Here is an 18,542-nt window from a genome sequence, read left to right on the forward strand (position 1 = left end):
GTCTTTACCAAGGACCGTCTCCTTGGGGCAGACTTCCCGGACTTATCGTTCCCGGGAGGCCAACCTGGCGGGGCTCTCATTGGCGACCCACGCGTCCCGTATCAATGGGACCCCGTGGGCCACTGGTACAATAGTAGCCCCCGGCTGTGGGCCGGCAGCCTTGGGGCCCCCGGTAAGTGCTGTCCTTGGTCGGTTGCCGGGCTACGCCCTATCCGACGCGTGGGTCCGAAGGGGAGTCCCCTAGCACCCGGCCTTGTGGGCCATATTTGCAGTTCCGCTCTCCCGAGCGAAACGGTCGGACGCACGATTCATGCCTTATCCCCCATAATCACCAAAGAGTTAAGGCCACGTCGCGCACACCCTTCTTAATTCCCGATTCTTTAGGGCACTTTATTGCCGATCGTGCGGGTGTCAGTTGCAGCCCGCCAGCCCCGATAAATACCCAAGGCTGGCGGCGGGCACTTCCCATTGCTTCCTACTTCCGCCATTGGCCCCCAAGCTCTCCACGCCCCAACTCCAGCCAAACCACTCCCCAACTCCCGCCGATGTCTTCCAAGGGCCAGAACAAACCCAAGGGGAGCACCAGCAAAGGAGAGAAGCGCGAGAAGGCCAGCAAGAAGGAGCTGTCGGACCGAGCCCGGAAGGATGAAGAAATGCGGGCCAAGTTCGCCTTCTTCCCCCCGGGTACAACGGTGAGAAGGTGGACAAGCTGGTCTTGGCGCTCGCCACCAAGACGGGCCGACGCAGGTTCTCCCCGTCGGCGCGGAGCGCGACCCGCAGTACTTCCGGATCTTCGGGAGATTCATGCTAGCCGGGTTCGTGCCACCGCACTCTTTTTTCCTCTCTGCCATCATCGAGACCTACGGGCTCATCATGGCCCAAATTCACCCCACGTCGTTCTTCACATTGGCTGTCTTCCAACACCTCGGTGAAGCGTTCGTGGGGGTGATGCCATCGGTGGCTCTGTTTCGCCACTAATACTACCCGAGGACAGAGGCGAAGGCTCTCCTGTCCTCGGGCGTGGTGTTCCGGTTCCGTGACAGGCTCAAGTCGGAGTTCATCCGGCTGGGGAAGAAGAAGATCGAGCACAAGTGGCGCCGCGACTAGTGCTGGATGCGCACCGACGAGCTCCAGGAATTCCATGAGGAACCCCTTGGACCCCCAAAGGGCTCTGACGACTGGACGATCCGCGACCAGAAGGACGAGGAGCTGGCCCCAATCTGCGCCAAGATCAGGGCGCTCCACGAGGCTGGGCTCACGGACACAGACGTGGCGCGCCACTTCATCAGGAGTCGCGTGGCTCCCCTGCAGCGGCGCTCGCATCCGGTCCGGCATGGATGTACACTGGGCCGGGCGACCGAACCCGGCTGCAACGCACAGAGCTCTTGCCGGAAGAGGTGCAATTCTGGGTGAAGGTCATCACCGGTGAGGGCGAAGCCTTCTGGTTGCCGCCGCTTGGAGCACACCCGCTCCACACCGTGATCCCGAACCCGGGAGCCCGGGATCTCCGACTCTGCGATGAGTGGGGGATCATGGAGGACCCCTCGGCGCAGCCCTACCCCCCCCCCTCTCACAGCCCCGGCCCCGCAATGGCAAGGAGCCGGCTGCCAACTCGGGGAAGGGGGGTCAGGACCAGGGCTCCACCAGGCCGGAGGACTCGGACTCCGACGACTCCTCGCTGGGCATCGGAGGAGACTCCAACTCCGACGACGACGATGCTCCCCCGACAGCCCGCGGGGTCGCCCCCCCGGAAGACAGCGGGGTCGCGTCGGAGGAGGAGGACGAGGAAGACGACGTCCCCCTGGTGAGGCGGTCTACGGCGGAGCGGGCGAGCAGGCAGGAGGTCAGCCCGCAGCCTCAGGAGCCTCACGCCGATGCGGGGACTGGGGCCTCCGGCGGCAGCGGTGGGGCTGCAACAGCCGCTCCGGCTACCCCGCCGGCTCCGCCAGTTCCCCCCGCACGTAGCGGCCCCCCGGCGAGGAGCATCCTGGTAGACAGTGTGCTCAAGCTCAAACCGGCGGGGTGAGTTCGACGTTGTTCTGAACGCTCTGGATTTTGCGAATTTTACATGTCTGCTTAGCTTACTTTTACATTTCCCAGGTCTTCGAGGAAGAGAGGGCAGGCCAGCACTTCGCCCCTACCAAGAAACCCCGCCCGACGCTGGGCGGTGGTGACCAGGACGCTGCTGACGCGGCCGTCACTGCGGCGGCAGCTGCCTCTGCGGACACAGGGGTCCCCGATTCGAGTTCGCAGGGCACCGGCCCGGCGGCAGGTACGTGCAAGCTCCAAGATTTCTTTCACTTACCCGTGCCATCTCCTAGACTGACGCAGGTGCTCTTCGTGCAGTTGTCGGGGATGCTCCAGCTGCGCTCGCGCTCATCGAGGTGCGGGTAATCGACCTCACTGGCGAGGTCAAAGACGATGCTTCGGTGGAGGTTGCCTGCGCCGGAGCCCTTCAACAATCTGCCACGGTGCCTGCCGGGGCCACGACTGCTGCCGCAGGCGACGCCACACAGACGGCGCCGCCTGCGGCAAGTGACATAGGGTAGCCTCCGCCAGCCGAAGCAAGCAGCGGCGCCCTAGAGAAGCCCCCGAGCCCCCGGCCCGCCCCTCTGGACGGGCAAGGAGCGGCGGGGCTCGGCCAAGCCGGAGGCGCGTCGCGTCGTCGAATCCTGACGCGCCCTCGGGATCACAGACGGTTGCGGCGGGGTCCTCCTCCTCCGCTGGAGCCGCCTTCAGCCTGGGAGCAGGGGAGTTCGCCGGGCGTTCATGGGGTCGGATTACTTTCGACCCCAGCGTGTTCCAGCAAGGGCACCAAGTGATCGACAACATCCAGCAGCAGCAGCGGATGTTCGTCGATTTTTTTCAACGACGCGTAGCAGCACCATGCCCACGTGGTGGCGGAACTGGGCGCAGCGCGATGGGAGGCGGAGGAGCGGCGCACCGAGCTGCAATGGTTGCGGGGGGAGCTTCAGCAGGCGCAGCAGGCTAGGGCGGCGCCCGCCGTGCAAGGGGTGCTGGAGGCCAAGGTCCTCCGGCAACTATGGGACCTCCAGCAAGAGCACCAGCGGGAGCTCGAGCTGGTGAAGGCCACGCACGCCAAGAGAGAGGACGAGCACCAGGTGGCTCTGGACTCGTTCTAGGAGCGTCTCTGGGAGAAGACGGACTTACTGTCCAACTACTTCATGGAGATCCAGCGCCTCCGCCGCGAGGTCGGAGAGCTGGAGACGGCGGCTGCAACAGCAGCCGAAGCTCCGGCGCGCCGGGAGAAGGAGCTGCAGGACCAGGTTCACTCCCGGGAGCGCGAGCTGGCGGGGCAGCTCAAGGCCGCCCAAGATGCCAGCTCGTCCCTTCAGGGTGAGCTTGACATGGCGTCCGAGATCGGCAGGCTGAAGTCCGAGTGCCGCGAGCACAAGCTGCAGGCCCAGGAGGCTAGCGGCGTGTGCACCGAGCTGCGGGCCCGTAGGACGGGGAAGGTAGCCAGGCTGAAGAAGCTGGCGGACTCGGCGGTGGAGGCGCTGCAGGGGTTCGACATCCCGGTGACCTCCTTCGATGGGGCGAACATGGGCAGCTTCACCTCCTTCTTCGCAGACTTTGGTGGCCGGCTGAACGGCCTGCATAACTGCATCACGGCCTTCGGGGACCGGCAGGTCGGCCTTGCAGCCGAGCAGGTCACCGGGAAATCCTTACCCAGGTCCACTCCGCCCACCCCGACTTCCAGTTCGAGGCGTTCTTAGACGCCTGGTCAGACGAGGAAGAGGCCAAGACCCACCGGGAAGCAGTGCAGGCTGTGGTGGACGAGATGGTGACGCAGATGCAGGGCAAGGTCGATGAAGCCGAAGCCGTTGACGAGGAGGTTGCCGGAGAAGCCCCCGGCGTCGAGGATGCACCGGACGCTGACGCAGCCGCCCCGGGAGCGCCTCATTTTCTTGCAAGTGGCGCAAGGCGCCTTAAAATTTCTTTGTGTTAGCCTTTTCTTGTCATTCCGAATGCTATTTGTGAACTCATTTGCTCAAGCTTTATTATATTCAATGCTCTTTACTTGCTTTTTCGTCTAAGACTAGCTTGCCGGGGAGAGTGCAGCAGTCCTGCGCGTCGTGGGTGGCGTTGCTATGGATGGGGCAGCGCGCGGCCACCGCCGGCTTGCTACCCGATGCTCCCGCTGACGCCGCCTTCTTGGTGGGCCTCTAGGGAGCCTGCGATTCCGCGGCAAGCACTTGCTTTCCGCCGCGTTTTCGAGAGCCCTTCTTCCTTTGAGGACAGGTTGAGCAACCAAGTCCTCGTTGATCCCTTGAGGACCATCGGGAACCAGTTGGCCCTGACCTTGTCGTCGGCACCGATAGTGTGCATGCCCAATGTGTAGGTCAGGAGGAAGTCCTTGGGATTCACGGTCCTGTCATACGTCCCGAGCGTTGACGCTTGGAACTTGCGGGGCCATGTCACCCGGCGCAGCTCGCGAGTGAACGCGGCGCAGCCGTCATCGGCGCGCATGGGAGCGTCTTCCTGCTCCTCTGGACGCTGGCGCTCTGCCTCGCGCCGGCGCCGGCGCTGCAAGCGCGGGCGGAGATCTTCCTGCTGGCGGGCGTTTAGGACGCCTCGCGTGTCACCTAACGTGACGGTCGATGACGTGTCCGAGTATCCCTCGGGATCCTCGTCTCCTTGTCCTCCCGATGGTGGAGGGTGCTCTCCATGCCACGAGACACGGGGCGTGTCTTCGCATCCCGGGTTCTGTCCCCGGCTCGAACCGGCCGGGCCGCCCTCACCTTGCGGCTGTTGGGCAGCGAGCGCGAGGAGCGCATCCGGCTCCGCACTCCACACGTCATGCGCCGGCGTGACTTGCGGTGGCTCGTAGCGCACCATAACACGCGCAGCAATGATGGCTTCCGCCGGGGTTCGGGCGGGAGGCTGCCGGTTCTCCGACCGACTGCCCTCCGCCCGGTCGCCCGGTCCCCTCGGATGTGAGGGCCGAGACTCCGTTGGCGTCGCACGCGACACGCTGTGGTCGTGGCGCAGCTGCCGCTGCGCATCCTTAGCCCGCGAGTGGGCTCGCTGGTTGGCGTGTGCGACGTTGACGTCGCTCGCGCGGCTGGCTCTGGCACTAGGCGCCGCAAGCCCTCTCAGTCGGTTGTCCATCGGCGGCCGAGGAGGTGGGGGTGACAGTTGCGGTTGTTGCTGCTGTCATGGAGGGGACCCCTGGTCCCCTTGAACTGGCGACGCACGTGCGGCATCGTGGGATCGAGTGCGCATGGCGAGCGTGTCGCGCAAGTTGACCCGGGGCCCGTCTGCCTTCTTGGTCGACATGGCGAGCTAGTCGTGGAGGATGTCGCTGATGAAGAAGCCGGTGGTGGAGACGATGACGCTGGCGGTCACCTGAAGCTCTCTGCACGCCCCCCTACCTGGCGCGCCAGATGTCGGAGCACGGGTCTCTGGCACCGGAGATGCCGAGCACCCCCTTTTTGGTTCGGTGGAGGGCGAGGCGATTGCTCCAGCGATCGCCGGCGTGACGAGAGACACGAAGTGTCAACGCGTGAATTTACCCAAGTTCCGGCCACCCGGAGGTGTAACACCCTACGTCCTGCTTGGAGTTGTATTCACAAATATGTGTATGGCTTATAGGATGCCCCGAGGTTCCCGGGGAGCTACTTGCTCTCCTTAGAGAGGTTGTTGCCTACCGGAGTGATACTCCTTGCTACTACTGGCTATGACTAGAACAGAACCGAGCGGAATCCTTTGACCGGTGGCATTGGTCCTCTTTTTATAGACAAGGGGATACCACAGGTGCCGATGCATGCAGCGCGACACGTCTCCTATACGCGTGTCATCGCCACAGGAATTACACTGCCGTTGATCCACGCTGGACGCCATGCAGCGCCCAGGCCACTGTACACGATAGAAAAAATGAATTGCAGAGTAGACGTCCTAGCCTTGCTGAGCAAGACTAGCCCTGCTGATGTGACTCCTGTCCGTGCATTAAATGCACTATGTCCGCCGTCTCGTCCTGTCTTGATTGTTCTTCGGGCCCCGCTTGCATGCCCGAGCGCGGGTTGCTGGGGTGCCCCCTCCTTGTTAGCGCACACGGCCAGTTGCCGTGGAGGTGTTCCTTCCACTTTCCGGGACCAGGGTTCCCGGGCGCTTCCTCTGTTTCGGCTCTTGGTTTTGTCTTCACCAAGGACCGTCTCCTTGGGGCAGGCTTCCTGGGCTTATCGTTCCCGGGAGGCCAACTTAACGGGGCTTTGTCACTGGCAACCCACGCGTCCCGTATCGGTGAGACCCCGTGGACCACTGGTACGACATAAAGTATTAATTAATTTCCGCATAAATCATAAAATGCATCTTGCTAAACACTTACGTTGCGGTTCATGCACTTCACGAAATCGCAGCCTTTGTTCATCCAGGTCGTAGCTGTAAACTGGCGGACCACATGCGTCTTGAAGCTCGTGCACTTGATCAGCGGCAGCTTCCCGTACTGAGCTCTCCGGCGCACGCCTCCCCTAGCGCTGGTGGACGACATACCGAACTGATCAATCACTCGCCCAAACTGGTGAACGATGAGTGTCTAGGCCGAGGGGGGCACGCTAATTCTGAGCACACCGCAGACCGACTTCAGCCTTTGTAGACTTGTGCAAATCACCAGCCACAACTACATTAATTGCGCGTTTCACATTAATCCGCCTTCCTCAACCACCAGACACCAACACCAGATTTCATTGAAACTCCTTCAATAGAAGGATCGCCAGGGCAGTCACACGTTAACACTTCGTCCAAATCTCACCAACGTGATCTCTTGTTTCGTCTCATGATACTCATCTCGCCATGGACCTGCACGACGTTCGTCTTTTGTCATGTCCTATATTATCTCTGAACCTTTCCTGACGCCGTGTTCTGTTTATCAATAAACAGTGTCAAAGGTGGACGCTTGTCCACGAAAGGATCTAGCTCTCGTCTTCGACGCAGACGACAGTGAACAACAAGACTCGTTGGCCCAGACGGCTGGCCAAGTTACACCATCCTTCACTTCCAGAATTTCTGTTCAGAAGGTTTGCACAATTTTAGGTCAATTTGACGATTTCAAAAAATCCATCATTGCTGGGATGGGTTTCCATGGTATGAACAAGCTACACCTTTTGCCAAAAATAAACCTTCGTTTTAGCGCATGGCTACTTGAAAGAATAGATACCCAGACCATGTCACTTGATATAGATCATTCTTCCAGTTTCCAACTCACCCCACAAGCTGTCCACGAGGTTTTTGATATACCAGTTGGTTCCAAGACAGTTTTAGCAGAGTCCACAAATTTCTCAGAATCACTTGATGAGTACACTCGTCAGTCCGCCATTGCCGGACACAAGGGCATCCATAGTCTTAAATTCGCCGAGGTCTACCTTCTAAAGCCTATATCCGAGCAGTCGTCACAATTAGAAATAGATTGCTTCAAGATATCATTCTTAATATACGTAATTGGCAATTTGCTTGCCCCTACGGCAAAACATGATTATGTCACGCTGGATTTGATCGGCACACTGGCATGCATTTCAAATGTATCATCTTTTAATTTGGTCAAAAAAAATGTATCATCTTTTAATTGGGGGCAGTACGTGCTTAAGCATATCGCTCTAGCAGCAACCAAACTGAAGTCTGATATCACAAGTGGCCACACGTCAATTCACATCGGGGGGTGCCATCTGTTTCTACAGGTATTTCAATCTCTTGTTTTGAACAACATCATTTGTCATGTTTTCCTTGCAGGACTATAATTATCTTCATTTGTCGGCACAATTTTAATTTTTTCTAACCCGCTCCCTGATCATCTCATGCAGGTTTTTTACCTCGATCATATAGATCTTGGAGTATATAATAAGCCCAGAAATTTGTCACCTCGGATTTGCCTATTCGATTATGAAACTATTAAGAAAATGGTTGATCATCTTTCTTCGGTCAACGGTGGCGATGGGTCATTTTTTCCTCCAGGGCCATCGGCACAGGTGACCACGCTCTTGCTTCACATACAATACCAGATCGTTTTTTTTATCGTTCCTCATTACTCATAAACAGATTTATTTATCTTTTCACAGGCCAAGATTGCAATCAAGGCCACGCCATCTAACAACCATGCGGCAAACCGAAGTCTTGGTCGCCATGCTAACGACCTGGCGCACCCGCCACAGAGCAACACAGCCGCATCATGCACGAACCTTGGCCCTAATGATTTTGCTCGTCACCTCCGCGCCAACCATCCCATGCACGTAAGTTCCGCAAGCATATTATCCCTGCATTCTTAAACTTACAATGTTGATCGGTTTTCCCTGTCACACTGTCAGATCCAAACAAAAACCCCAGTTTTACTGAAAGAGCACAACGCCAGAATTCTGTTGTTCATGAACGAGTTCAGGCGTAAGTGTCAGGATGAGATGTTTGCTTTCGCCGACAAGTTGCTTACGCCAGACGGCAAGCCTTGCAGCTGCTGCACCATTGCAGGGCGTGAGATTTGTGATCTGAACAGACACCCCCGGCAACCCCAACCAATGCTGAACAGCGATGCGCCTACTCCCTCAGATAACCAATTCTCAACCTCACGGAAATCACCCACCGAGTGTGAAGGTAGGTACATATATTTAAAAAAAAAATCCTCCCATGACACTCGCTAGGTAAAACCCAATATTTACATTAACATGTGCAGAGAGCTCTACCGGGCATAGCCCACTCAATCGCAAGTTAGACCACCTTCCTAAGATTACCGGGTCATCGGACGGCTCTATCCCAAACGATAAGTCAGGCAAGCATCTAATTTTTTTCTCGAATTAGAATTTAGAGATTTCTATATTGTACTTCTCCAGCCATCACACATTGAATTCTCCTTGCTGCAGGTATAACAAAGAAGCTAAAACTGTCACGCCACGTCGATTCTTGCCAAGCTGCTACGATTTCAAACACGCCAAGGCAAACCGCCAACATATCAGACGTGATTACTGGCGCATTGTTCAGCGAGCTTCCAAAACCAGACGACCCAGCAATTCTAGACTTGACAAAGTTCCATGAGGAAGTTTGTCTCAAACTTGATAATAGAATGGTGTGATCAACCGCAAGATGGCAGTGTCATTCTTTTTGGGCAAAAGGCCACTACGCCACTCTCAAAAACATCTTTGACACCGTCAAGGATGTCCAGAGATCCATGGGTTGTTGGATCAATCCCCCGCTCACCTCCTCCTGTTGCAACTCTCGCAATTGTTGATTGGATGACCAGAGCGCCAATGTCAGTCCTTGCAAGGTCACCTTCATATTACTCTTAGCCATTCAAATATTTGACCAAGACAACAATATATGACGTATGTTTTTCTTATGTTAACAGGAATTGGATTTTTCATGTTCATCCTAGGTTGCTTAAGCTAGATGGATCTCAAATCAGGCAGCAGCTAGTAGGATCACATCCACTCTGCGATGACATGTGTTCTCTTCTAATGAGACGTTTAGGTCAGATCGATGCCGCTTCATCTAAGGATTCTAAAGGAAAGCGGTGGTGGAAGATTATGGAACCTGATTTCTCGGTTAGCCATTACTCTTGTTTTTTTATGATACAAACTTATCATCCTTTGATTTTTCCGCTTTCACAGAATGTCCACCAATCTGTTTTTTCCTGCTAGCAAGTTATCGTGCTATCAAACATCGACCCATTGTCAGTGCAGTCAATCCACAACCAATTCATCAGCGATGCAAGGGAATTCAACCCGGTAACCGCACGAATGGTACGCACCAAAATGTTTCTAAATTACACCAGTTTTAAATTATATATTAAACATCTGCCACTACTGACTTGTTTATTACAATTTTCGCAGTATGTCATACCAACTCAAATTGAGGATTGTTGGTGCGTTTACCACTTTGACATGTTAGAGAAGTGTGTCCACGTGCTTGACCCATCAGCTGGTACTGACGGTTTTTCCAACCGCCAACTCAAACTACACCAGTTCGTTTCGGACAAGCTTCTCACAGCACTGTTCGTCTGTGTCAAAGCGTTCTACGACAATTGGTCATGTGGTACTGATGGATGGACTCGTCGATTCCCTATCATAATTTCAGAAAATTTTAAAGGGTCCGTCAAATGTGCAACATTATTTTTTACTTATATTTTTTAACAATAACTGCCACAGAGCAATGACCTTTGTTTTCATAACTCATCAGTGAAGAGTCTGGAGTGTGCACATCTTTTTTTGCACGGCACTATGATGGCTCAAAACTAGTGAAGCCACTGTGCAAGGTAAATTTAGTTGAACATATCGATATTAAAAAAATGATTGGTTTCTCAATCCAGTTCATCTGCATTTGACAACACATTTTTCTCTAACATGTCAAGACACCCTTAAGGAACATCGTCGAACTTTGTTATATGAAGTCATGCGCCTAGAAGAGAATTCATCTATGATGCCAGCTGATGCTCTCGAAGCCATAAAATCATCCTTCCATGTTTTGTAGTTTTCATACACTATCTCCTCTGACGGAGCTGTATCTAATGAATTTAACGCCCCCTGTGATCGCTCATTTATGTGACAACATAAACCGGTCTGATTAGCAATCTCATTTGAATTTTACTCCAGTATTCTCTCCGCTTCCCTACATCCCTGTATTTTTTCATCTGTTCTTGATATATAACTAAATTCAATATCACTTGCTTCGTGCTCTAATCGTGACACTGCCGTTCAGATTTCTTAGTTCTTAGAGGCCACACAATGCCACAGCAATATATATGCTATTTTTTTCATATACCGAGGATGAGCTTTTCACGACGATAATCTAAACTGTCCGAGTATTTACAAGCCATTATTTCATGTGCATAGAGGAACAGCACACCTGATCGCGTACTGTCCGACATTCATCTAGTAAGATGATAGTTTTGCTATTAGAATACCACGAAACATTTTTTTCCAGACTCCTGATTTTCATTATACTTGTCTCAGTGGAATGAAAATCATACGAACATTGTACTTAAACAAACAGACGATAACGAATGGGACATAACACTCAGTCTATAATTTAGAAATTCCACATAATTTGGATTCCATCCATGCCCAGTCTAGGTAAGCTGACACTGAACTAACACAATCCACAAACATTTGTCGTACTCCTCTCGTAAAGCTGGAATAAACCTTTTGGACACCCTACGTAATTTCATTCAAAGCTGACGGACTTGAACGCATTCAGACGAACGCCAGTCTCTCCCCCACATTCTCGCCCATTGTTACAAGGTCGTATGACAGCTTTATCTTCTCTTCATCTATGTTATCCTGTTACATTGTACAGTTTATCCATTGATTATTCAAATATTTGCTAATGAAAATTAAATATGTCGATACACTTTCACATTATGGCTTACCCAACCCGGCAGCTGAACCTCGCCATTTCCTCGTACCCAATTGCGTACCGCAACACCACGGCTCCAGTATCCTTCCTGCAAACATTTAGCACACATTAGTGCAAAAACATATCTATTAGTCAATTTTGATTAAGTAAAAAAATCACGCTCACACTGGTCCGGGAGGATGCATTCCTCGGTTGAATGTTGGTCCCCATTCATTAAGAATAAAGGACCAATCATCTGACAGATATTTGCTTATTTCGTCCATATTATCCAGCAGCGAATAGACGTTCTCAATGTGCTTCCTCTCATACATCTCCTTGCTACTGTCCGTTAACACAGGGTCGAAAACCCTGACCACTTTGTCCTTCCGATCGACGACCTAGAGGCACCAACCATCGCCAACAATCAGCGGAGCCATGAACTGTGAAATAACAAACCATTGTTACCTATATCCTTCTGATACCGTCGAAGATGCTTCGGCAGAATGTCCCTTGCATCCCTTGTCCACCTTTTCATAATATACCTCCCGGGTATTTCCTCATAACCAAGGTGAATTAGCACCTGCGGTCTCACCGGTATAAGCAAGCTGACACACGAATTCGAAATCTGAGGAAAACAATACATGCATCATTAGTTTACCTTAAGCACATGAGGACATTGCAGCCCCGCGTGGCTAAAAAATCCACACTCGCATTCAAACTCTTCTGACGCACGATCAACCTTGACCTGGAACAGAACCTTGCACCATTGTTCTCGCGAGCCTGACCTCGAATGTCTTGCAGTGTACAACCTCCCTGCCTCCACCTCGTCTACAAGGTAATGACCTGACTCGTAAAGGCACTCACCAAATTGCTCGAACATATTTCTGGTGTAGATCTTCCCAGCATGCCTCTCTATAGGCAAATTAGACTTCAACACAACACCAGACTGCAAACTATTACAAAAATAAAACATCATTATGCATGAACAGTATCCTCCTTGTTGTAGAACACATGCATCTGAAGTTGGCAGAAATAAAATAACCACTTACCAGCGCTGTCCTCTTCTCCTGGTAGCTTTCCTCCATGTCTCTGTCGAACTGGAGTTTCGCATACTGCTTAACAAACAGATGCATAGAGCAACCCGGAGGAATATAGCCCTTTAACATATGGTTCGCACTTTCGCTCCTTTGCGTGCTGGTCATTTTTGCGCAAAAAGTATCCCTGAAATATGGTATAGCCCACTTTTGCCTCACCTCATATATTTGCGTCAGAAATGGCTGTTTTTGCAACCCATGTTTTTCAAGCATTGATGCCCAACCCAACTCGAACTCCTCCTCCGTATAAAGCTCCGACACCAGATGATGAAACTCTGCCCTAAAACTTGACCTCTTACCGTAGACAGCGCCAAGACATTCTTTCGCTTTCTTCAGTACATGCCATTTGCACCAGCGATGTTTAGTGTTTGGCAGCTCTTCAGCTATCGCCAGCTCCATAGCTCTTGCCTGATCTGTAAAGTGAAATTTCAAGAATTAGGTTATCAAATTATATTACAAACCAAATAAATCTTACAAGACATTTGCCATAAGTACCTGTCAGGATGGTCTTCGGATGGTTTTCATTGCCACCAACCAATCGCATGAATTCCCTGAACACCCATCTAAAACTCTCTTCCTTCTCGTCACGCATAAGAACACCTCCCAAAATTATACTCTGAAAATGGTTGTTCACACCCACGGACAAACCAAATGGCATATCATAGAGATTAGTCCTGTAGGTTGTATCGAACGTGATAACATCTCCGAAGCACGCATACTTGTCAATGCAATTTCCAGAAGTCCATAGGAGTGTCTTCATACGACTGTCCTCATCCAGCTGGACCGTGTATTTGAAATCAGGGTCCTCGTCCATCATCTTCCCAAATACATCCATTGTCTTCATCGCATCTTTGTCAGACTGCTCACGACTGATCTTGCCGCACAGGCTTCTTAAAGACCTTTTCGTGAACGGAATACTTTCCATCCCACCAAAAAAATTCCTATTATACTATAAACTTTACCCAGGCTGACATTATTTTCACGTAAGTGCACCACCAGATCCTTTGCATGCCTGTCAATATGTCGGTGCGACTGCCAGTGCAACTTCTCGCCACAAGTAGATGACAGGGGGTGGTTGTGCTCTGCCCTGTGTTCCGAAATGTACCAACCTCCATCTGTTGTTCTCAGTAAACGAATCATGGCGCCGCAACCACACCTAGTCGACCTGCTGTTGTCTTTTAGCGGCTGTCCCTGATACCAAAACATCTCAGAAAATTCAGACATTCAGATACACAAATGTTACACTGTATAATACTTTAGCAGAAATCAGTAAACTTACAGAGCATCCACACAAAATTTCCTGCATACATTTCTTCTTATGAACATTTAGCCTGCTCTTTCCGTATCTGATTCCAAACCCAATCTCCCAGGAATAAAGATTGTAGAAGCTGTATGCTTCGTCCAGTGAATCGAACGTTGTTCCAACAGACGGATCCACGACCATTGGCCTCTTATTCTCAATGTAGCTTCTGATGGTGTTCTCCAAAGCCGTTGGTTTATCAGGGTTCGTTTTCCTCTCTTCAGACGAATCAGCAACACGAACCCTGTTCAAATTGTTCAATCCAGTACAAATACTATTCAGGCAGAACTACAGTACGATAACTAGCAAGCACACTACAAGAAGAAAATAGGGTAATCGTAAAATATTTTGTTGTCTTACTTATTACAATCGCCACTTCTGAGCACGTACCTCTTTATCCAACCATCAGGTACAGGAGAAGATTTCCCGGCTGACGGCGTCGCGTTTCCACCATCATCCGCGCATAATTCATCACGCGGGGTCGAAGCGCCATTATTGGTAATGCGGTAGTTCTTTCCGCAAATCCTTCTAGCCTGTCCCCATCTATACCAACGCCGCAAAGCCCAACATTCGATCCGCTGAAAAAATCGATGAAACGACCATATTTCTTCTCTACGATTTCTGAACGATAAAACACTCCAGCACTAGATCTACATAAATCGGACTCACCTGAAAACACCTGTCGACACCAGATCTTCCATAGGAAACCATGCTTCAGTATTGTCCATCGTCGTGAAATCGCCGCTTTCCTTCAACGGCACGACTTCCTCCAGAACGACGATAGCAAGAACGAAGCTTCTTTTTTCTCTCTAACAGGACTTCCCCCACGAGTGAGTTCGCTGCCCAGTGACACCATTAACCAGCGGGCCTGCGTGGATCTGAGATGTTCGAGGTTTTTAGACAGGTACAAGAATTTCGAAATGGCCCAGGTTTACCATGTTCCATATGGCCCAGGTTTAACGGAACCTCCTGTGCCAGCCCAAGAGACAGCTCCTTAGTGTTGTTCCATTCAAATTCGAATTCTCCCATCAAAACAAACATGGACGGCCTAGTATATGTCACTGTTTTCTACAATATACTGGGCCAAAAAGACTCGGGCCGAACTGACAGAACCACCCAAAGCAACGATTCTCATTGGTCCATTCTATCGAGAGTCCTGGCTCCCAGGAGCCAAAAATTCACGTGCTGAATTGGGTAGCTATTTCAGAACGTTTAAGGGTCTAAGGCAGGGGGACCCGCTCTCCCCGCTTCTGTTCAATCTTGTCGGGGATGCGTTGGGGGCGATGCTCTAGTCAGCTAAGTGCAAAGGGCATCTGCAGGGGCTGGTTCCACACTTGGTGCCTGGGGGCATCTCGCACTTGCAGTACGCTGACGACACGATCCTCTTTATCAATAATGATCCTCGATCAATTAGAACTGTGAAATTTCTGCTCTATTGTTATGAGGCAATGTCGGGTATGAAGATCAATTACCAAAAAAGTGAGGTCTTTGGAGTTGGGATGGAGCCGGAAGAACAAAAATTGCTGGCGGATCAGATTAATTGCCAAGTGGGCTGTTTTCCTCTGAAATATTTGGGGATTCCTGTTGCTCCCACAAAAATTCTGCTGGAAGGTTCCAGGGGATTGTGGATAAGGTTCAAAAACGCTTAGAGGGCTGGCAAAGTGGTAGCTTGTCCTTTGGGGGACGTAAAGTTTTGATCGATTCTTGCTTGGATCACATGCCAACGTATATGATGGGATTTTATAAGCTTAATGAAGGGATCCATTATAAGCTGGATATGATTCGGGCTCGTTTCTTTTGGGAAGGCATCGGAGAAAAAAGAAAGTACCATATGGTAAGCTGGGATAAGCTGTGTGTCCCAAAGCAGTTTGGTGGTTTGGGCTTTGTGGACAGTAGGGTGAGGAACATAGCGTTGCTTTCGAAGTGGATCATGAAGCTTGAGAGGGGTGATGATGATCTTAGTTGTACTCTCCTTCGCAGGAAGTATTTAGGAGACGGGGGGTTCTTCCAATCTTCCCCTTCTAAAACTTCCCAGTTCTGGAAGGGACTTCATTCGGTGAATGACTGGTTCGCTCAAGGGAGCGCTTACGAGGTGCATAGTGGTAAAAGTGTCTTCTTTTGGTCCCACATCTGGCTGGGACAGGTTCCCTTGAATGTTTCCTTCTTTAGGCTGTTTGCCTGCTCGGAACAGCAGCATGCCATGGTGGCTGAGGTGTTGCCTGATCGGACAATTCACTTGACGTTTAGGAGATCATTTGGTGAGCGGGAAGTGGAGGAATGGCACTCCCTCAATGCTCTCCTGGCTGATGTGGTTTTGGACTCTTCGGCTGATATTGCTCGCTGGGAGCTTACAGCCAAGAAAAATTTCACCACTAAATCTCTCTATGATGCCTTGATGCACCGTTGGGTCTGCGATCTCCAGATTATGGATTTGTGGAAGGCCATTATTCCTCTGAAACAGCAGATCTTCACGTGGATGTGCCTGAAAGGTCGAATTCGAGTCACTGACGAATTGATGAAGAAAGGTTGGCAAGGTCCCGAAGGTTGTAGATTGTGTGGCCAGCCGGGAACTGCGGAACATTTGCTCTTTACTTGCCATGTGGCTTTCTTTTGCTGGTGTTATATCCGCGATTGCTTAGGTTGGGCTCGAGCACCCCTTTCGGAGAACGACTTCTATGAGCTTGCGTTGGGCGTAGGGGGTGGGCGGCTAATCACAAGATGTGGTCTTTGCTTGCGGCGATTGCATGGACCCTCTGGCTTACGCGTAATGATATGGTCTTCAATCAACGTGTTTGTGCCTCCCCTATGCAGGTCATCTACAAAGCAATGGCGTTCTTGGCGCACTGGAAGAACCTCCTACCGGATAAGAAGCGGGCGCCGACGCTCCACTTGATTGCGACTCTACAGGAACTTCCAGTCTACGGAGGCTCGTGGGATTGGCTGAGTTAGCTCTGTTTTAGACTCTTTTTCCTGGCTGGAACCCTGGATTGCTGGGCGTTGAACTGTTTATCCTTTTGTTTGTTTGTTTGGTGGTTGTCCTTATTGTAAACTGGTATCCCTAGTAGAACCTCGTCGACTTTCTAATAAAGTAGGGCTGAAAAGCCTTCTTTCTAAAAAAAATTCTTTCGATTCCTCTAGGGTACGTAAATTGCAAGGAGTTGGGCGTGGCCAATTACTAGTTGCCAAAAACATATTCCCTCCGACCGATATTATTGTCTCAAATGTGCCCAAAGATACATGTAATATTTCTACAATTAATATGGGTCGGAGCGAGTGTCACACCGGTGGCACCCGGGGTACCACCGCTGCACAACTCGTGGGTCGCATCGCTGAGTTCCCGGGAGGGTCTCATCTCGGGCGGCAACGTGCAGGTTGCAAGGCAAGCTACTAGCCCGGGATGATCCCGCCTGGGCACCTCCCGGGAAGGCACTTGCCGGGAGGAGGTGTTCCCGGGCGCAGGTTCCCGCCGCGAGGGCGGGGCTGATATGGACATGCCAACCATGGATACGACCTTTGGTACCCTCAATTCTATAATATTTGACAAGATTTATAATCAAGTGAATTCAAGTAGTAATTGTTTTCATTGTCATATTTATGAAGAGGCGGAGCCACTACTATCTGGTCTCGTTTTATTACGTAGGCATCTTGTCGAGCTTTTCAAGTCGAAGGTCAAGATGAGATACGATGGAGGCGAACGAGAGGGCCAACAAGAATCAAGCATTCATACAGCTGAGAGGGAAAAATTTCAAGTGTACTTTCCAACAAATCAAACGGCACATGATTCGGAGCTTGCTAGAGAAAAATATCACGAATTAAAGTTGAATCCGATTCGGGTCCGAGCTGCCAGGAGACCCGAAATTGTTTCAATCACCCAGGCCGCATCCGATGTCCAAATCAAGCAAACAAGTTCTTGTTGGAAAGGTAATTACAAGACCTTTCCAACGGATCTGGCCCCATCAAGAGATTCGACTCGTGCTGACCGTGACGGACAAAACAAGCTGACGGATCTGTTTTTCTGTTTTCTAAAGAGTTGTAATTTGTTAGGAAAGTTAGGGATAGAGTTGGATTTCGGCCTCCTTACTCAAGGTGGACGAAAATATCTCTCCCTCCTCCTTTATATACCCCATGAGCCCCCCCAAGGAGCCTTGGGTTTTGATTAGATAAAGTTTAGCCATCTTTGCTACTTTCGTGTAATCGCGTGTGTCGGTTAGACCACCTGTTTTACCGTCGTCAAGACTCCAACTTATCGTCTCGTTGAGACATTGGTTTGATATAGTATATTCGCAATTTTAGATTGCATCTGCTATTTATCTTGTTCTTGCTTGTTTTTCGATTGCTTGCAGGAACAAAGACCTTCGTGGTCAGGTTGATCGTGCCCCCGCGTGATCAATAACCCTTTAGAGTTGGTGTATCGATTGCTAAGGCGTTGTCTCCTAGGCCGTAGTCAGATCGTCAACGTCACCTCCTACACAAATCGAGAGTTATCAATCTCATCGAAAGATCGGGCCACCCCGACCCATATCACGTGGTATCAGAGCTTAAGGTTGCTCGGTGAGATTTTTCCAGTTTATCCGTAGTTTAGATCTGTTTTTACCTATCGTCCAGAAAAAGCCAAAAAAAATTAGAATTAGTTACCTTGTCCTAGAACCAATCTGAGCCTTGCAATTTTCACATTAGTATTTGCATTGTTGAATCTTTGCTGCATTAATCGTGTCGAGTTGTTGGATTAGATTGGATCGTTTTTCAGATTTTTTCTACTAGATCGAACTTGCTTTTGGTTTTCTTGTTCTTCGTGTGACGCAGGTTTCCTTCATCAA

At 51.0% G+C, this 18,542-nt stretch overlaps 1 pseudogene; it reads right to left on the reverse strand.

Moving 5' to 3' along the window:
• Positions 1-11,848: 11,848 nt before the first annotated feature.
• LOC100831940 lies at positions 11,849-14,533 on the reverse strand (annotated as a pseudogene).
• Between the last annotated feature and the right edge of the window lie 4,009 nt (positions 14,534-18,542).

Source organism: Brachypodium distachyon, chromosome 2, assembly GCF_000005505.3.
Source record: "Brachypodium distachyon strain Bd21 chromosome 2, Brachypodium_distachyon_v3.0, whole genome shotgun sequence".
Lineage (NCBI taxonomy): Eukaryota > Viridiplantae > Streptophyta > Magnoliopsida > Poales > Poaceae > Brachypodium > Brachypodium distachyon.